The following is a 19,070-nucleotide window of genomic DNA, read 5'->3' on the forward strand; positions in this document are numbered from 1 at the left end:
ACAATATACTTTATATAGCCAAGATAAAGATACGTAACCAACAGGTGTCACGGTTAGCCTAGTGGTGGCACAGTTGGCAAAGCAGTTAGAGCAAAACTTATAGCACCATTGACCGGGACAAGGGTTCAAATCCCGTGCTGTCTGTAAGGAGTTTGAACTGCATGAATTTCCCCTGGGTGTTTCAGTTTCCTCCCACCCTTCAAAATGCATCGGGGGTGGTAGGTAAATTGTGGGGGAGGATTGGGCAGAACAGCCTAGTGGGTCATAAGGGCCTGTCACCGTGCTGTATGTCAAAGTTTAACATTAAAATTAAAATTTATCATTTCGGGCCTGAACCCTACATCAAGATATGAGCGAAATGCAGACAGGCACCCAAATAAAAATGATGCTGGATCTGCTGAGTTTCTCCAGCATTGTATTTCCACTCCAACCACTACATCTGCACTTTTGTGTTGTAACATTTTGGGGTTATGGTTTCATTTAAAGCAGTGATTTTTTTTTAACCTGATGTAACCGTTTCTGCTGTATTTTAAATCATTACATTTTAATGTCAAAGTCTATTCAGTTACTCCCAAATCTTTCATCTTAATGGAGATTTCCCATGTCAAATCTCAGTGCCCCAAACATTCACCACACTTGCTTCATTTTCTGCCAGTGTTTGAGCCAGTTCTCTCAGATCAGCCAAGTGTGGAATGAAAATTTATATACATTAATGCTCTAAATAATTTTCCCCTTAATTGGTCAGAAGATTAATGTTTTAAATCTGAAAAATCTGATCAAATTCAAATGCTTGCTAGATTTGGCTGAAGTACACGTAACCAGAAAGCAGTCAGTCAATAAATCCATCTATTCAAGTATTCCGCTACTTTCTATGTTTTGAAAAGTTTATCGATTCATTGTAAAAGGTGCAATTAAAATGCAAAAGGTTGTGCATCTGAACCAAAAGGAAATTTGAGCTAGAGTGAAACAAGAAATCCTGCAAACGCTGTAGTTGTAGAGTTGAAGAAACTCATCAGGTCCCACAGTGTCTATTGGAGGCAAAGATACTGTATATAAACATTTCAGGCCTGATCCCTTGAAATATTGGTTGCATAATCTTTGGATTTTGTGGGTCCTGCTGAATTTCTCCAGCACTGTTGTGTATTCACATGATCTAGGGTTCCTTTGACTGGAGAACAGAATGCTGAGAGATCTAAGGAGGACTTCAAAATTGAGCACCAGGCAATGAAGTTATAAAGTGTTTCCATGTGTGGGAGTCATTACTATGAGATAGTCATGAATACAATAATTAATTCAGATCAAATTTTGACCCATTTTGGTCAGAGTTGGAAATTTTCAAGCCTATCAATATTGTCGAATCGTTCAAGAGGAATCTGGATTAAAATGTGATTGTTGGAGATGAAAAAGCTTTAAGGAAGTGAAGGAGGAGTCTTGTATGGAATAAAAATTTGCTTCTCTTATATCTGCACAGATTGGAATCCAATCCAGGTCTGGTTTTGAGGCGAAGGATATGATTAGCTGCAGTCACTGTTTTACATGGAATACCATCACTAATGTTGTTTACCAAGTGTCTTGATTTGCTAGAAGGTTGGTGTTTGGTTCTGTGGACTTCTTTATAAGTATCATGGTGCCCTGACCTTGATATGACCATAATAAAATGGTGGCTAAATAGTGCAGTTCATAATGTTTCAGTTAAACGACTCCAGTGACCAAGGTTCAGTTCTGTCCCCCTCTGCTGTCTGCATGGAATTTGCTTGCTGCCTCTGTGATCATCTGGGCTTTTCCCTTGTGTTCCACTTCCATCCCACAACCCAACAATGTGCTGGTTAGTAAATTAAATCAGGAAAGTTGGCATGTTCTACCAGAACTAGTGGAGAAATCTGTTGCCAATGGCATTCTTGGGAAGCATTAAGTCAGATCTTTGTTTAGGTAGAGCACAAAGTAACAGTCCAAATATGGGAAAATGGGATTGATGTGCAGTCGAACAGAGGGATCTAGGAATACAGATGCATAGTTCCCTGAAAGTGGTGTCACAAGTAGATAGGGTGATAAAAAGAATTTTTGGAATATTGGCATTCATAAATCAAAATATTGAGTACAGGAGTTGGGATGTGATGACAAAGTTGTATAAGACATTGGTGAGGCCATATTTGGAGTATACTGTGTGCAGTTTTGGTCACCTAACTACAGGAAACCTATCAATAAGATTGAATGAGTGTGGATAAGATTTACTAGGATGTTTCCTAGACTTAGGAACTGAGTTACAGGGAAAAGTTAATCTGGTTAGGATATTTTCCCTGGAGTGTAGAAGGATGAGGGGAGATTTGATAAAGGTATTTATGAGGACTATAGATAGAGTAAATGTAGGTCGGCTTTTTCCTCTGAGGGTAGGTGAGAATAAAACCAGAAGACATGGGTTAAGGGTGAAAGGAGAAATGTTTAGAGGGAATAAAAGCGGAACTTCTTCACACAGAGATTGTTGGGGGAGAGGGGTATGGAGAGCTAAGGAATAGGTGCAGGTCACGGGGACAATAGAAAAATTGTTTAATATAGATTGGAAGGGCTGAGAGACCTGCTACTGTTCTGTAATATTCTATAGTTCAATGTAGATGGGCAAAGGAATCCATATAGCATGATAGGTGAAGGGTCTATTTACCTCTTACTATATGTACATGGTGGTGAAGAAATCAGATTGGAGTGGATGGCCATCTGATAGAGTGAAGGGGGAATAGGATTGGTGAGATTTCACTGAGAGTTTCAGTGGACTGAATAGTTATCTTTTATGTCATGAGAAGCCGTGACATAAAATAAGAAAAGGTTAATTTTCCCGTGTTTGATGAATTGCTGAGCCCGCGGGAAAGGGCTTAGGATCACATAGTTAGGTAATGCATGTGACAATGGTCCATAATGCCAGTGTTAACTCCATGTTGGTTTTAGCTCTGCAACACCTCACATTCAAATACTCATGGCATTCTCCTTAGTTGATGAAATCTGAATCAACCTCCCTTTCAGGGAATGCATTCCAGATTATAGCTCATCTGAATCTTTTGGCATTAATCCATGCTTTCCGATCACTAACGCTGCTTTCACCAGAAACAGTTTCTTCCTACTTACTTTAAAAATGGTTTAATAACTTTGGTGATCCCATGTTGTATGAAGCACAACCCAGTTAATACAATCGTTCCAATGACACTGCACGCCAGTATATCTCTTTAAGTCTTCATCAAATGTCAAGAATTGTGATTTTTATAAATGATTGGATGGGCAAAGGTCTCAAGTTTGCCGATGACATGGACGTTGGAGATGATGTAGTTGGTTTTAGATATGGATAGAATGCGAGTTTGGCAGAGAAATTATGGATTGACTTCAATCCAAAAGAGTGTGAAGTGATACACTTTGGAAGATCAAACTTGAAGATGGAGTACACAGTTAATGGCAGGATTCCTAATATTGTACCTTGTAGAGTAGGGGTCTCCAAAGTGGTCAATATTGACCCCTTGGGGATGAAGGGACTATCCAAGGGGTCAAAAATGCCATGGGGTCAAAAGGGGGTCGATAAATGCGTGGAGGTTGATTGCACCTTTGGGGTCGAAAGGATTGGAGACCCTAAGTTCCCCCCTCTTGCCGGTAGACCGAAGTCCCCGCTCCTGTCCCAAAGGTTGAGGTCCCTGCTACTGCTCAGGGGCCCGAGGCATCTTCTTTGATGCAGACGGCATTGCACCTGATGTTGAGAATGGAGACTCCATTGGCATCTTCCCAGCCAGAAGCAAATGTTTTTATTTACTGTTATTGTAATCACTTGCTTAACTTATAGATTTGTTACTTGCCGATTGTGACAAAGTTTGGGTTGTTGCCTGGAGGCCTGGACACCGTACATATGGTATGCCAGTTCCCTCACTAATGCATATGGAAACTCCACATCTATTTATTTATTTGTTTATTTTTGTATATGCCTGGGGGTCTATGAGGGATCAAAGATTCCATTAAGGGGTAGATGGACCAAAAGGTTTGGGGACCCCTGTGTAAAGGAACAGAGAAACCACGGGGTCGAAGACCATGAGTCCTTCAAGGTTGCTGTACAAGTTAATAGGGCAGTTAAGAAGGTGTAAGGTATGCTGACTGTCATTAGTCAGGGGACCCACACTCAGAATATTTTATTCAGTTGTGGTTGCCTCATTTATAGGAAGGATGTGAAAGGCTTGGAGAGGGTGCAGAGGAGATTTACCAGGATGCTGCTTGGATTAGAGAACATGTTTTACAAACCAAATCTGACTGAGCTTGGGTTTTTTCCTTTGGAGTGACAGCAGACAAGAGGTGACAATAGAGGTTTATAAGATTACGAGTGACTTAGGACTTCCCCCCCCCCCCCCCCCCCCAAGGGTGGCAATGGCCAATAGCAGAGGACATGTGCTTAAGGTGAGTGGAGGAAAGTTCAGGGAGTGCTAAGTGCCTGGAACACATTGCCGGGGAGGTGGTGGAGGCTGGTACAATAGGAACATTTAAAAGACTTTTAGATTGGCACTTGGATGTAAGGAAAATTAATGGTTATGGACTGTGAGCGAGGGAACGGTTAGATTGATTGTGGAGTAGGTTTATAAAAGCATCATGGACCAAAAAGCCTGCACTGTTCTCAGAAGTAAAACAAGAAAATCTGCAGACACCATGATTGAAGTAAAAACACAATGCTGGAGAAACTCAGCAGGTCAAATGGTGTCCTTTACATAGCAAAGGTAAAACTACATAAATGACATTTCGGGCTCGAGCCTTTCATCAAGGTTTCAAAAGTTAAATTGTCTGAGAGATTAGGATGTTTTCAGTCTTTCTTTTATCATTGTTTGCAGGTGTGAATGCAGAAGGCCAATGCTGTGAAATATTGGGTGTTCAGGTTAATCTGCAGGTTTCCTGCTCCTGTGTTTTTCTAAGTAACTGAATAATAGGAACTATATGTAATCATCTGAGGAAGTGGTTTGCTTGTACTAAATTCCATATTTCTTTTTTTCTCTTTGGCAGGGTGAGTTTGTTAGCATTTTAATGAAAATTAAAACAGTAACTTCATCATTTGTCAATTTGGTACTTTGCTAAGTGGACTTGTTTGACAGCGAGAAGATAAACTGCGATGAAATTAGCTTTTAAGCTGAAAGCAAAAATTTATCTCAGTCCATAATTTTAAACGGTTCATTGGGGAATATAGAGAATGGAAAGCTGGTAAATGGTTAAATAATAAAATATAGAATTGCTGTGGCACAACCTGTTGACCTTTTAAGCTTTGAGAGGGTCCAAATAGAGCAGTTCTTTCAGTCCTTTGCCCTTTCTCATGACCATACAAGCTATTTTCTCAAGTACCTCTCTAATTCTCAGTTGAACACAATGATTTCCATCATCCCATCCGTCTGTGAATTTTTGATCACAGCTACATCTGACAACAAATGGTTTTCCTCAAATTATTTTTCTACATCTTTTACGTAAAATGTTAAGTTATTTCCTGGATAATTCACAATGTTTGTGGTAATTAAAGGTAAAACTCAGCTGGTTAGGGAGAAAAGTCTGGGAGAAAAAGAATGGCGGATATCTTGCATCAGCAACTCCCTCACGACATTTGTTATAGTGTCATACCTCTCTGCCAGATCTTCTCACAGCCTTTTCTCTTGGTGTATGGAGGTAAAACTTTTAAATGTTGCATGAAATCAGCAAGTTACACAATTTTAGCATCCTGTCACTGCAGTCTCCGCATCAGAGTTTTGTTCTGAAATTAGAAGATGACGGGCTGGAGACACTCAGCAAATCAGTCTGCATCCATGGAGAAAGAAGCAAAGCTAATGTACAACATTGGTGACCTTTCATTAATTTTGCTCTGCATTATCTGATCTAAGGATAAGCTGCATCCCAGTGCTCTTACTTTAGCCCCGGGTGGGGGAGGGGGGCAAACTTGCTTAACATAAGAGCCAGGTACAATAAACTTCAGATGTTTGAGAGCTGCAAGACATGAAAAAATATTACATGTGTGTTTTTGCTTTTACACATGCATTTTGTTGCAAAAATTTTACTTAAATATTAAGAAATAGATGTACATAATAATATTTATTCATGCATGTAGTTTTTAAACTGCTAATTTATAAGTTTCAATAATCAAAAAGCACACATAGTATACGCATGTAATAGTTGCATTTTGTGAACTAATTTTTAGGGTAGAATTTGAGGGGGGGGGGTTGACTATTACATGCATACCACTTTTGACCATGTTTTAGGTGCTGGGAGCTCGGGTGACCCAGACCAGGTTCGAGGTATTGGGAGCTCTAATGTCCAGGCAGCCAGGGCATTAGGTGAGGGTCCACCGTTGGGGTTTTGGAGTTCAGATGCGCAGGCGGCTGGGGTCCAGGTGAGAGTCCACGGTCAGGAAGTCAGGAGCTCAGATGGGAGAGCAGCTGGTGGAATCGGGAGCTTGGATGGGTGGAAGGCCGTACGATTCCTGTCTCAGCCAACAAATCTTGCAGCCGCACACTGAATGGGACCCCTGCTTTAGCCAATCTTAAGAGATCTCTGCTGTCTGTTAGTCTGTGTTGGATTATTAACATGTTTAGTTGTGCATGGTTCAACAAGTTGCATAGTTACTGAAGAATTTAAATACATTCCTACCCCTACTCTTTGGCTGATGCCTGTTACAATGTTCTAGTAATTTTATGTAAAACTAAGCTGGATTTTGACTGGTGATAAATGAGGCTTTGTGTAATAAGGACCTTGATTTATAGTGCCTTTCACAGCCTCAACCTATCCCAAACACTTTACAGGTAATTAAGAGGTTCTGAAGCATGGTCAATGTTCTATTATAGGGAAATGTTGTGGTATTGTGGTTACTTATAAACACATGCATTCTGAGGGGAAGAAATTATCATTTGTTGTATTGTGAATTATTGGAACTGTCTGAGTTTGAAAAAATCATAAATAAAATATTCCAAAAAAAATCTGCATCGATTAAAATGACAAAGCAAATAGCTTCTCTGGCGTAATTGGAAGCTCAAAATAAATCAATTTCAGTACCAGTGCTTGAGTTGTAGGCACCATGCAGAGGCATCTTTGGAAAATAGGACCAGACATATGGTCATTTAAGAATCTTTCCCAATTGGCAGAGCCACAAGGAATATAAAGCAACTTAGTTATTGGTGCCCCTCTGTTGGAGGATTGAGTAAATTAGGGGGGAAAATGATGGAGGAGAAGCTGGGTTATGCAGAGTGTGCATATGATTGCATATAAGTGTACAAGAGCACTGTTTTAATGCACAACTTGATGTATCTCCCCAGACCAGGAGCTTTTTTGTGGCCTTGGGCCATCATGCACAAAGTTCTACTTTTGGAAGAGGTTACATAAGCCATCTTCTGCTGGGTTTGTAACCCTCATTTATCCAAAAAACTTCTTTCCTTTGATCCAGTGCTTCAGTATTCCAATTTGAATGAAAGGGAGCTTTCTCCTGCAGTCTATCTTACATTCATGAAGCCCAGTAAATGTATATTCTTGTAGATTGGATGCCAAAATAGAATGGACCTTCAAGGTTTGGCATCATTCTCAAATGGATGTGCAACAGCATGTCACAATTAACATTCAACTGAACCTGGTCCCATCTTTTTAGGTGATGTTTTTTCACTTGGCATTTTCATATTGGATGATCTTTTCAGGGAACCTATTCTGGCATGAGGGCGAAATGCAGTGAGGTTTAGCCGCAGCAAAGGGAAAAGGATCCTCTCAAATTTCACGTTGTCGCTTTCCTCCACTACCAAGAGTTCCAGAATGTGCAGGAATATGGTGGTTAAATGGCTTGTCCAGAAATCCATGTGCCTGAACTAATGAACTAAATTTAGACACGAGTTGAAATATCACAATAGCAGATGGGAATTCAAAGTTCAGTTAATTCTATAAATCTGGAAGTATCAAAGCTTTTTACCAGCAATGCTGATAATGAAACCACCAGAACTTTGTCCCAAGAACATGAGGAAGCCAGGTGGGTTAAGGAAAGGGAACCTGCTTTTGTTTTATGGTTCCAGATCACGTTAATATAGTTAACTCTGAATTGCTCTTTGAAATAAAGGTTCAGAGGTTCCTTGTCTTTTAAAATAACTTTTAGAGTTTTATCATACATTATAAGTCCATATAAATTAAATATAATATACATTTAGATTGGTATATATAGAAATAATAATACATGGACTTATTCTAATCTAAACAGTAAAAAAGAAAATGAAAGGAAAAATTTTAAAAAAGGAATTAAATAAAAGATTATGAAGGTTTAAAGGTTCCTCTTATTTTTCACCTAATAATCCATTAAAAAATGTAATATACATCATATACTTCAAATTTTATCTGCCACCAAATAACAGTTGTGGCCAGATAATAAGGGTAAACTTCACTGTGTTTATTTACTATGAATCAATAAGACGAAAGCTCATAAATGATGTCTCCTCTGTTGACTTTCAAGTCCTTCAATTGCAATGGGGTGAAGGAGAATGTATATAGTGAGGGGGTGAAGTCTTGGCAAATGGACTGTAATGTGGGAAAACGTGACATCAAACATTTCGGTAAGAGGAGTCTAGTGCCAGATTTTCTAAATCCAACAATGCAACAGACACAGGCATATATGTGCTCTTGTGCATGAATAACATCATTAGCAGGCAGGTTCCGCAAGTCGTTAAGAGGGAAAAAAAGGGCCTTGGCATTTTTTGCAAAGGGGTTGGAGTTTAGAAAATGTTTTGATACAATTGTCTAGGGTGTTGTTCAGACTGCACCTGGTGGATATTACACACTGTTCTGCAACCTCTTTCCAACAGAAGTAGACTGGCATTGGAAGCTGTCTGGAAGAGGTCGACTAGGTTAATAAGACACTAAAACGTCCAAACAGGTTAGGTCCCTATTCTTAGTTGTTGAAAAAAATTAGGGGTAATCTAATTGAAACATCCAAGAATCTTAAGGGACAATGAGAGTTTAGGTATCACAATGTCTTCACTGGGGAGAGGTTGACATGTGGTTTCAAGATAATAGCCCACTCCTTTAAAACTGAAATAAATGGATATTTCTTCTTGTAGAGCAGGGGTGTCAAACTCAAATTCACGGAGGGCCAAAATTAAAAACTTGGACTAAGTCGAGGGCCGAACTAAATATTTATTGAAATTTTTCAACAACATCTGCATGTTTTCTCTTCTTTCAACATATGTAATGCTAAACTTTAGGATATAACTTTAGGAGGATAATGTTACAGGTCAGGAGTAGGTAGCTCAAGTTCACCCTTTGCTTGACCTGAGGGAAACATATTTGGTCCCTGTGGAGATGTAGTCAGCATTCACAGGCTGTGTCCATTTTGGCCTGCATCAGGACTCAGCATTTCCTGCTCACTCCTCAGGCTCTAGGCCTCTATTCACCCTCGACCCACCATCCCTCTACCTGACCAATCCTTTACCCAACCACTACTCACCCCTCACTCCACTCGCTCTGCCTCTACCCACCCCATCCTATACACGCCCCTCTACTGCCTCTCCCCTCAACCTGTTCCTCCCTCTACCCATCTATCACCATCTAATCACCCCTCCCCTACTCACCCTGCCCCTCCCCTTTTACCTTTTCCCTATCCACCCCTCCTTCTACTCATCCCTCCCTCTAACTGCCCCTCGCACCACCATAACTTCCCCTGCCCATTACTCCTCACCTACACCCTCTGCCCACCTCTGCTTATCCACCCACTCAGGCCCAGCACGCTGCCGATCAGCCTTTGCGGACAGTCACCATCTCTCTCTTCACGTGCAGGGCCGAACCAGCCGTCCCTGGGGTCCACGCGGGTGCAAGCGATGAAGGCCGTGGCGACCTGGAGAAGTGTGCTCGCGCTGTGGAAGGGCCGTCCGGTGCCAGTCACGCTGGGCTCGTGCTGCCTGCCATGCCCGTCGCGCTGACAGGAAATCACAGGCACTCGCCCATCCGCCGCACCGCTCGACAGGTGGGAGAAGTGACTGGTTGTGCGGGGAGCCTTCCAACTGGCTTGCCGGCTGATGACATCGACAGACTTCTCGTGTTACAATTTCTCGTGTTACAATGGGGAAGGATGTGCAATGAAGGGGGAGGATGGTGGGGGTGATATTACCAAAAAACAGCATCGGCTCTCGCTGCAGGGAGGGCCACCTCTAATACATTTTTGAAATGATCTTGCGGGCCAAATTTGGCCCGCGGGCCAGAGTTTGACATGTGTGTTGTAGAGGGAATGAATCTCTGGGATTCTCTGCTGTAGAGACTTGTGAAGGCTAGTTCACTGGAAGTTTGTTTTTTTTAATGGGGGGGAGGGGTTGGATATATATTTTTTTTATTGGGTTACAGCAAAGAGGAGGTGAGGCCAGCAGAAACCAGTCAGAATTGTACTGAATGTGGAGTTGAATAATCTTCCTGTGACTGTTCTTCCTTTGGGCGCTCTGCTTTCCTCTTGCATCTCACCATGGTTTGATGGGTTAACTGGCCAATGTAATGACTGTTTAGGTAAGTTGAAGAATCTGAGGAAAATTAATGGAATCTAAGGAGAATAAAATAGGATAAGCATGAACGGAAATTTGATGGACAGTGAGTGCAAGGATCTTCAGTTTCTTCCAAAACTAAACTTTATTGTATGAAAAATATATACTAGAAATGCAAAAACTGTGCATGGTTTTCTTAACAGTCATAGTGTACTGCATGAATATGCTGGAGAAATTTGGCAGGTCACGCAGTGTCTACAGTAAGTAAAGGATAACCAACTTTTCAGGTCTGAGCCTTATTTTCATTCCCTCTGTGCAACTGTGGTTGCAAGTAATTGAGTGACCTGATACAACAGGCAAACACATTGACGAGGACAGCAGACATCGTAAACTGAAGGGAAATGAATGAGTCAGGTTGAGATTAAGCTGTTCAGCTTCAAATGACTTGATGAACTCTTCTTTGGTTGACTCCACACAATCCCAAACCCACTAAAAAGATAAAGTTCTTGCCAAATGACGCTGTGCAGGGAATGCTTTGATGGTGAACTTGACAATGTGAGTCTTAAAATATTGACAAAAGTAGAGTGCGTTCCATGGTGTCATTTGATGATCCGGCAAGGCTGAAGCTGATTATGAAGAACAACTCCCTATTTGGCAAAGACAGTAAAAGACTACTAACCAGTGGGTAAGGGACACAACTCAGTTGAACAAATCTTAAGAATCATGGAAAGCAAATTTGAATGTTCTGGAAAGCTGGATGTTTGTCTGTATAAAGATGCCCTTGTGTTCAGACCAGCTGCATGTGTTTCTTGTGAAACAGAGTTCTCATGCTTTGCAAAGCAACAGTAAGGTACAGTGAAATCTTCTAGCCATAGTTGAGTTCGTTTATCAAGTAATCTCTGGTCCACTTTGACAAACTGCATGCAAACTGTACGTTTATTTATATTATGTCAACCCTCTAGGCACAGACTTTTATTCAGTTTCACATGGCCAGTCGCTTTAATTTTGGATTGTGATCTCTGGTTTTACACAGTCTTAACCACTCTTGTTCTGTCAAGCTCCATCAGAATTTTATGCCTTTCATTAAGCTATCACCTTCTAAACACAAGCAGAGAGGCTGCATCTGCTTAACTTCAACATAGAACAAATTCCCCATCAACTACTGCCTATGTTTCTTCAACTTCGTTCAATCAGATCTTTGATGTCCTTTTAAGAGAATAGACAGGGCTTCAATTTAAAGTCTCATCTGGGTGATACAGAAACTCCTTCCTGTCTGCACTAAGTGACTTTACCTAGATTATCAAGGTGTGCTTCAACCTGGATATTTGTGAATTCAGAGCCAAGAGTGTTTTCAAATGAGCCACAATGACAGTCTTGAAGAGTTGTACTGTCTATGTGGTTTTGAGGGGAAGATGCTAATTCCTTTCTTGAGGCCACAAATAAGTGCAGCTATTCTTAATCTGTTGAGCCTAGACTCTGAATTTTTGCGAAGGTGCCGATGCCTAATCTCCCCCACCCGCCCACCCACCCATGATGTAATTCTGGCTGATTTTGAATCCGTCTTCCCAAATGAGACCTCCCTCTGAAATGAATTAACACAAATGACTGGAGTCGGTCATAAATGGGAGGGTGTAGATTTAAGATGACATGGGAAAGATTCAAAGGGGACCTGAGGCGTATGTTTTTCTCATAAAAGGTGGCGAGTGCATGGAAGTGGTAGAGGCTGGTATAATTATACATTTTAACTATGCATTTGGCCAGAATTGTGGATGGGAGTGATTTAGAAGAATGTGGGCCAAATGTAAGCAAATAGAACCTGCTCAGGAAGGGACCTTGATCTCATCACAGGGGTGGCACAGTTAGCGCAATGCTGTTAAAGCGTCCATGACTGGAGTTCAAATTCAGTAGTGTCTGTAAGAAGTTTGTACATTCTCCTCATGTCTGCATGGGTTTCCTCTGGGTGCTCTGGTTTCCTAACATCCTTCAAAAACATGCCGGAGCGTGTAGGTAATTGGATGTAATTATGCGGTACGGGCTCATGGGCTGAAAGGGCCTGTTACCGTGCTGTGTGTCTGTATGTATGACTAAATCAGCATGGATAGGTTAAGATGAAGAGCGTATTTCTGTGCTGTGCAGCTCTTATCATTTGATGACTATCTGGGCTGTTGGCTGCAAGTACAGGGCACAGTTGCTGACCGTACCTGCAGAATAGGAAACATAAAAGGAGATGTTATCACATTTCTGACAGCACTGACATTAGACTGTGCATGCAGTGACAACAACAGGACAAAATATAGCAGGCTAACTGGTGATTGTTCACGCTAAGCTCTAATTTTTTTTTAATTTTTATTTTTTCACACTATAAACCACATTGATCAAGATACATACATTTTCCTTTTCAAATATATACAGTGTCGTTTTCTCCCCCCCCCCCCCACTTCCCATCCCACCCTCCCTACCTCCCCTCCCATTCATTTAAAGTTCAGAATCTAAGATACATTAAACCCGTCAAACAATGTTGTCACTCAATAAAAATAAACAAGAAATTCCACTGAGTCAATTCTTTTCATTCCCTTCTCCTTCTGTCATTTTAGGTGGTAGATGTCCCCAGTAGGTTTTCTCTATTGTGTTTCATGTATGGCTCCATTATTTGTTCAAATATTGTAATATTATTTCTTAAATTATATGTTATTTTTTCTAATGGAATACATTTATTCATTTCTATATACCATTGTTGTATTCTCAAGTTATCTTCTAATTTCCAGGCTGACATAATACATTTTTTGGCTACAGCTAGGGCTATCCTAACAAATCTTTTTTGTGCACCACCCAAATCAAGTCCAAATTCTTTGTTTTTTATGTTACTTAGGAGGAAGATCTCTGGGTTTTTTGGTATATTGCTTTTTGTGATTTTATTTAATATCTGGTTTAGATCTTCCCAAAATGTTTTCACTTTCTCACATGTCCGGATTGCATGAATTGTTGTTCCCATTTCCTTTTTACAGTGAAAACATCTGTCAGATACTGTTGGGTCCCATTTATTTAACTTTTGAGGTGTAATGTATAGCCTGTGTATCCAGTTACATTGTATCATACGTAACCGCGTATTTATTGTATTTTTCATAGTTCCTGAGCATAACTTCTCCCATGTTTCCTTCTTTATCTTTATGTTTAGATCTTGTTCCCATTTTTGTTTAGTTTTACCATTTCTTTCCTCATTCTCCTTTTCTTGCAGTTTAATATACATGTTTGTTATAAATTTTTTGATTAGCATTGTGTCTGTAATCACATATTCAAAATTACTTCCCTTTGGTAACCTCAGACTGCTTCCCAATTTGTCCTTCAAGTAGGATTTCAGTTGGTAGTATGCCAACACTGTATCGTGAGTTATATTATATTTATCCTTCATTTGTTCAAAGGATAATAATTTATTTCCCGAAAAGCAATTTTCTATTCTTTTGATCCCTTTTTTCTCCCATTCTCTAAAGGAAAGGTTATCTATTGTAAAAGGGATTAGCTGATTTTGTGTCAGTATTAGTTTTGGTAGTTGGTAATTTGTTTTATTCCTTTCTACATGAATCTTCTTCCAAATATTGAGCAGATGATGTAATACTGGAGAATTCCTACGTTGTACCAATTTTTCATCCCATTTATATAATATATGTTCGGGTATCTTCTCCCCTATTTTATCTAGTTCTAATCTAGTCCATTCTGGCTTTTCCCTTGTTTGATAAAAATCTGATAGGTATCTTAATTGTGCGGCTCTATAATAATTTTTAAAGTTTGGCAGTTGTAAGCCTCCTTGTTTATACCATTCTGTTAATTTATCCAGTGCTATCCTCGGTTTCCCCCCTTTCCATAAAAATTTCCTTATTATTTTCTTTAACTCCTTGAAGAATTTCTCCATCAAGTGTATTGGCAATGCCTGAAATAGGTATTGTATCCTTGGGAATATGTTCATTTTAATACAGTTTATCCTTCCTATTAGTGTTAGTGGTAAGTCTTTCCAATGCTCTAAGTCATCCTGTAATTTTTTAATTAGTGGATAATAATTGAGTTTATATAGATGGCCGAAGTTTTTATTTATTTGTATACCTAGGTATCGTATTGCTTGCATTTTCCATCTGAATGGTGATTCTTTCTTAAATTTTGAGAAATCCGCATTATTCATTGGCATTGCTTCACTTTTATTTGCGTTAATCTTGTATCCCGACACTTCTCCATATTCCTTCAATTTCTTATGTAATTCTTTTATTGATATTTCTGGTTCTGTTAAGTATACTATAACGTTATCTGCAAATAAACTGATTTTATATTCCTTGTCTTTTATTTTTATCCCTTTTATTTTATTTTCTGTTCTTATCAATTCTGCTAGTGGTTCTATGGCTAACGCGAACAATAAAGGCAATAGTGGGCATCCCTGCCTTGTTGATCTGCTTAAGTTAAATTGTTTTGATATATATCTATTTACTGTCATTTTCGCCAATGGCCCCTTATATAATGCTTTAATCCAATTAATATATTTCTCTGGTAAACTGAATTTTTGTAGTACTTTGAATAAATAATTCCATTCTACTCTGTCAAAGGCCTTCTCTGTGTCTAAAGCAACCCCTACTGTTGTGAATTAAGTTAATAAATTTACAAATATTGTCTGTTGTTTGTCTTTTTTTAATAAATCCAGTTTGGTCTAGATTTACTATTTTTGGTACATAGTCGGTTAATCTGCTTGCTAATAGCTTAGCTATTATCTTATAATCTGTGTTAAGTAAAGATATTGGTCTATATGACGCTGGTGCGAGTGAATCTTTCCCTGTCTTTGGTATTACTGTAATTATTGCTGTTTTGCATGAATCTGGTAAGCTTTGTGTTTTATCATTCTGGTTGATTACTTCCAGGAGGGGAGGAATTAATAAATCCTTAAATGTTTTATAGAATTCTATTGGGAATCCATCCTCTCCTGGTGTTTTATTATTTGGCAGTTTTTTTTATTATCTCTTGTATTTCTACTATTTCAAATGGTTCTGTTCATTTATTTTGTTCCTCTATTTGTAATTTTGGTAGTTCGATTTTAGTTAAAAATTCATCTATTTTGTCTTCTTTCCCTTCGTTTTCAGTTTGGTATAATTGTTCGTAGAATTCTCTGAAGTTTTCATTAATCTCCGTTGGATTATATGTGATTTGTTTGTATTTTTCCTTGATGCCAATACCATTCTCTTAGTTTGTTCTGTCTTAACTGCCATGCTAGAATTTTGTGCGTTTTTTCTCCTAGTTCATATTATTTCTGATTTGTCTTCATTATGTTCTTCTCCACCTTATATGTTTGTAATGTTTCATATTTTATTTTTTTATCTGCCAATTCTCTTCTTTTAGTTGTATCTTCCTTCATTGCTAATTCTTTTTCTATATTTGCTATTTCCCTTTCCAACTGCTCTGTTTCCTGATTGTAGTCCTTCTTCATCTTGGATACATAACTTATTATTTGCCCTCTGATGAACGCTTTCATTGCGTCCCATAGTGTAAACTTATCTTTCACTGATTCCGTATTTATTTCAAAGTACATTTTAATTTGTCTTTCAATGAATTCTCTAAAATCCTGCCTTTTAAGTAGCATGGAGTTTAATCTCCATCTATACATTCTTGGAGGGATGTATATATCTGACATGACCATCTCTAATCTATTCATTTTTTCTTCTGTACTTTTAATTCTTCTTTTTATTTCACTAAATTCTTGTGATTGCCATTCTTTTACTGATTCCATATATTCTTTAAAAATATATATATCCATTGTCTTGCCCTTCCCTTCTTCTTCCATTTCTCTATGTTTTTCTTCTTCGTCTTCTTCTTCCTCTGGGTTGGTCATCTGTTGTTTCCTTGATTTCTTTTTACTCTCTTCTTTCTTGTTCTCATTGTTTTCTATGCTCTCTTCTTGTTGTTGTGTTGTAGCTGTCATTCTCAGCTGTGGAGATCGACTCCTCAGCTGGTCCCCCCTCTCGTCAGTTTTTTTTTTTGTCTTGCGCGGTTGCGCACTTTTGCTTGGCTCCGCGAGCCATTTTTGTAGTCCCGAGCTCAGGACTTCGACTGACCTGAGGGAGTGGGCTTCTCTCTCCGCGGCGGGCATCCTCGGACAGGTAAGGCCTTCACCTTCTTCTTCCGATGTCTTTTCTTCTTCTCTTCTTCCCGTTGCTTTCGACTTTTCTTTCTTCGTTGCCATTTTCTTCCCACCTTTACTTTCACTTTATTTTAATTTTTGTGTTTTTGCCTTTGTGTTTTCTGTGTTTTTTTTAAACTTTTCCGGAGAGGGCTGGAGTTCCCCGACCGGCCACTACTCCATCACATGACTCCTCCCATGCTAAGCTCTAATTGATGTAAACCCAAACTGTAGGCCAACCAGTCCAAAACAAAATGGATGATTGCCAAAATCTGTGTTGTTCGTTGGTGTAATATTGCTGTGATTCTCTAAATCTGCCTTGTATCAAAGTACCTTTTTAATATGCCAAGACAGTTCATAATTAGGCAGAAGTAGAACATGAAAAGGTGATTAAATTCAAAACCTAATGTTGATGAAACTCAGCAAGTCAAACAGTGTACTTTATACAGCAAAGGTGAAAATACCAACCAACGTTTCCGGCTTGAGCCCTTCATCAAGGTATGAGCAAAATGTAGGCAGTCGACCATAAAAAATGGTAGGAGGGACAGCAGGAGGAGGAGACAGGCAGGAGATAATAGGTGGTTAAGGGAGAGGGAAGGGGTGGAGAGAGAGAAAACAAGGAGTAGGCCAGCAGTAACCAGAGAAGTCTTAGTTAATGTCATCCTGTTGGAGACCGTCCAGACATAAAATAAGGTGTTGCTCCTTCAATTTATGGGTGGTCTTGGTTTGACAATCGGCCAGAAATTGACTGTGAGCCACCGGAGATATTTGGAAGTGTAGAGATGCCATGGACTCAGGTCAGAGATTTAAGAAGTATCTTGGAGGGACAGAGAGAGATGCCAAGCTTGAGGAGCAAGTTCCAGAAAATAGAGCTCAGGCAGGTGATGCAAAGGATGTATGATGGGTAGGATCAAATAATCATGAGCTGTCCGTGTGGAGGACAGGCAGGGTTGGGAGGGATTTCAATGGAAGGAGGATTGGGGTTGTGAATATCTTTGCACAGTTGGATGATAATTACAGATCAAAATTCTGAACGTTGAGAAAGGCGCTATTTAAATACAGGTAAATAAGAAGATCTCCAGATGTCGTGGTCTAGTGCAGAACACAAACGTGCTGGAGAAACTCACCAGGTCATGCAGCATTCATAGAAAGAAAAGGGCAGCCGAGGCTTCAGATCTAAGCATTTCTTCAGGAGGATTGGGCATCTGCCCTGATGGTGGCTCTCCTGAAGAAGGGCTCAGGTCTGAAATATTGACTGTCTTTTCCTCTCCAGTGTGACCTGCTGGGTTTCTCCAATACTTCTGTGTATTGCATATGTTAATATGAGTCTTAATGATCAATATAACTTCATCAAATATGGATGCTGATTTGCCTATTCAACAGTTTGCAAACATTTTGCGTCTTTTTAATTAAAAATTTTATTCATGGAATTTATAAAATACATACAAAACAACTTACACAAAAAAACTATACCCTTACTGCCTCCCACCCCACCCACTACATCCCTCCCACCATGTCGGAGCAACATACATATTTCGGGTAATTATCAGTTGATATGTGGTGTGCCGAACCTTTACATCTTTAAAAAAAAGACCTTGTATCTAAACCCATATGTTTCAAATATAAAGTCCACAATTTAACAAAAAGGATAATTATTTCATGTTATGTTATCTTCTCTAAGTATTTTAGTTCATTGTGCCATCTTTGTATTCAATTCAACATCATTCTTCCATGTAACAACAATACATTTTCTAGCCACCGCTAACCCCAGACATATAAATGCTATTTGGAATTTATCCAATCACAAACCTGTCGTTAATGTATTAGTATAACCCAGTAAACATAATAACGGATCAAGTTGCAGCTCAATCTTGAACAAATGTATTTTGCACCTTTAACATATTGAAAATGACTCTTTAGCTTATTATGTAATGAACACCTCTTCCCCCAGAGTCCCATCATATTTTGGCTCTCCAGTTGTGTGGCCAATTTCCTCATAACTGTCAATATTGACACCTTCATTTTCTGTGGTTATTCCACACATTGAACCTCGTTCTTCATTGAATCATCTTTAAAGAAATTACACTTACTGCATAGATCTTAAATTCTTGCTTCCCTCTTTTACTGATTTGTTAACAGATATCACACTCTTAGTTACTCCCTCAAACAGTGCACCGTAAATGAAAGGCCAGAAAGACGAAGCTTGTGCAAAGGATTTTTCAATAGGAGTTAACTGGACATTCAAAATTAAAGTGCCTATTCATATTTATCAGAAATATCCTTCATGTACTGAAGTTCTGTGTATTGCAATAACCTATTTTTTTCTAAAAATAGACTTTGTTCACAATAAATTATTTACAAAAAGGAAAACCATTTGAAGTACCTTTGCACCTTTAGTGGCACGTCCATACGTTCCCATCATTGCTATGTACACCCTCCACTTACAC

At 39.3% G+C, this 19,070-nt stretch overlaps 1 protein-coding gene across 7 annotated transcripts in view; it reads left to right on the forward strand.

The window, feature by feature from the left end:
• Positions 1-19,070, forward strand: part of arap3 (ArfGAP with RhoGAP domain, ankyrin repeat and PH domain 3) — a 175,967-nt gene that overhangs the window by 63,539 nt on the left and 93,358 nt on the right. For 5 of the 7 annotated variants that reach the window (XM_069898079.1, XM_069898084.1, XM_069898086.1 and 2 more), the window contains one exon: positions 9,784-9,970. The exons of the other annotated variants lie outside the window; for them this stretch is intronic. The gene's annotated coding sequence lies outside the window, so the exon portion shown is untranslated. The remainder of the gene's footprint in view (positions 1-9,783; positions 9,971-19,070) is intronic. 7 annotated transcript variants of the gene reach the window in all.

Source organism: Narcine bancroftii, chromosome 9 (assembly GCF_036971445.1).
Source record: "Narcine bancroftii isolate sNarBan1 chromosome 9, sNarBan1.hap1, whole genome shotgun sequence".
NCBI classification, from domain to species: Eukaryota; Metazoa; Chordata; class Chondrichthyes; order Torpediniformes; family Narcinidae; genus Narcine; species Narcine bancroftii.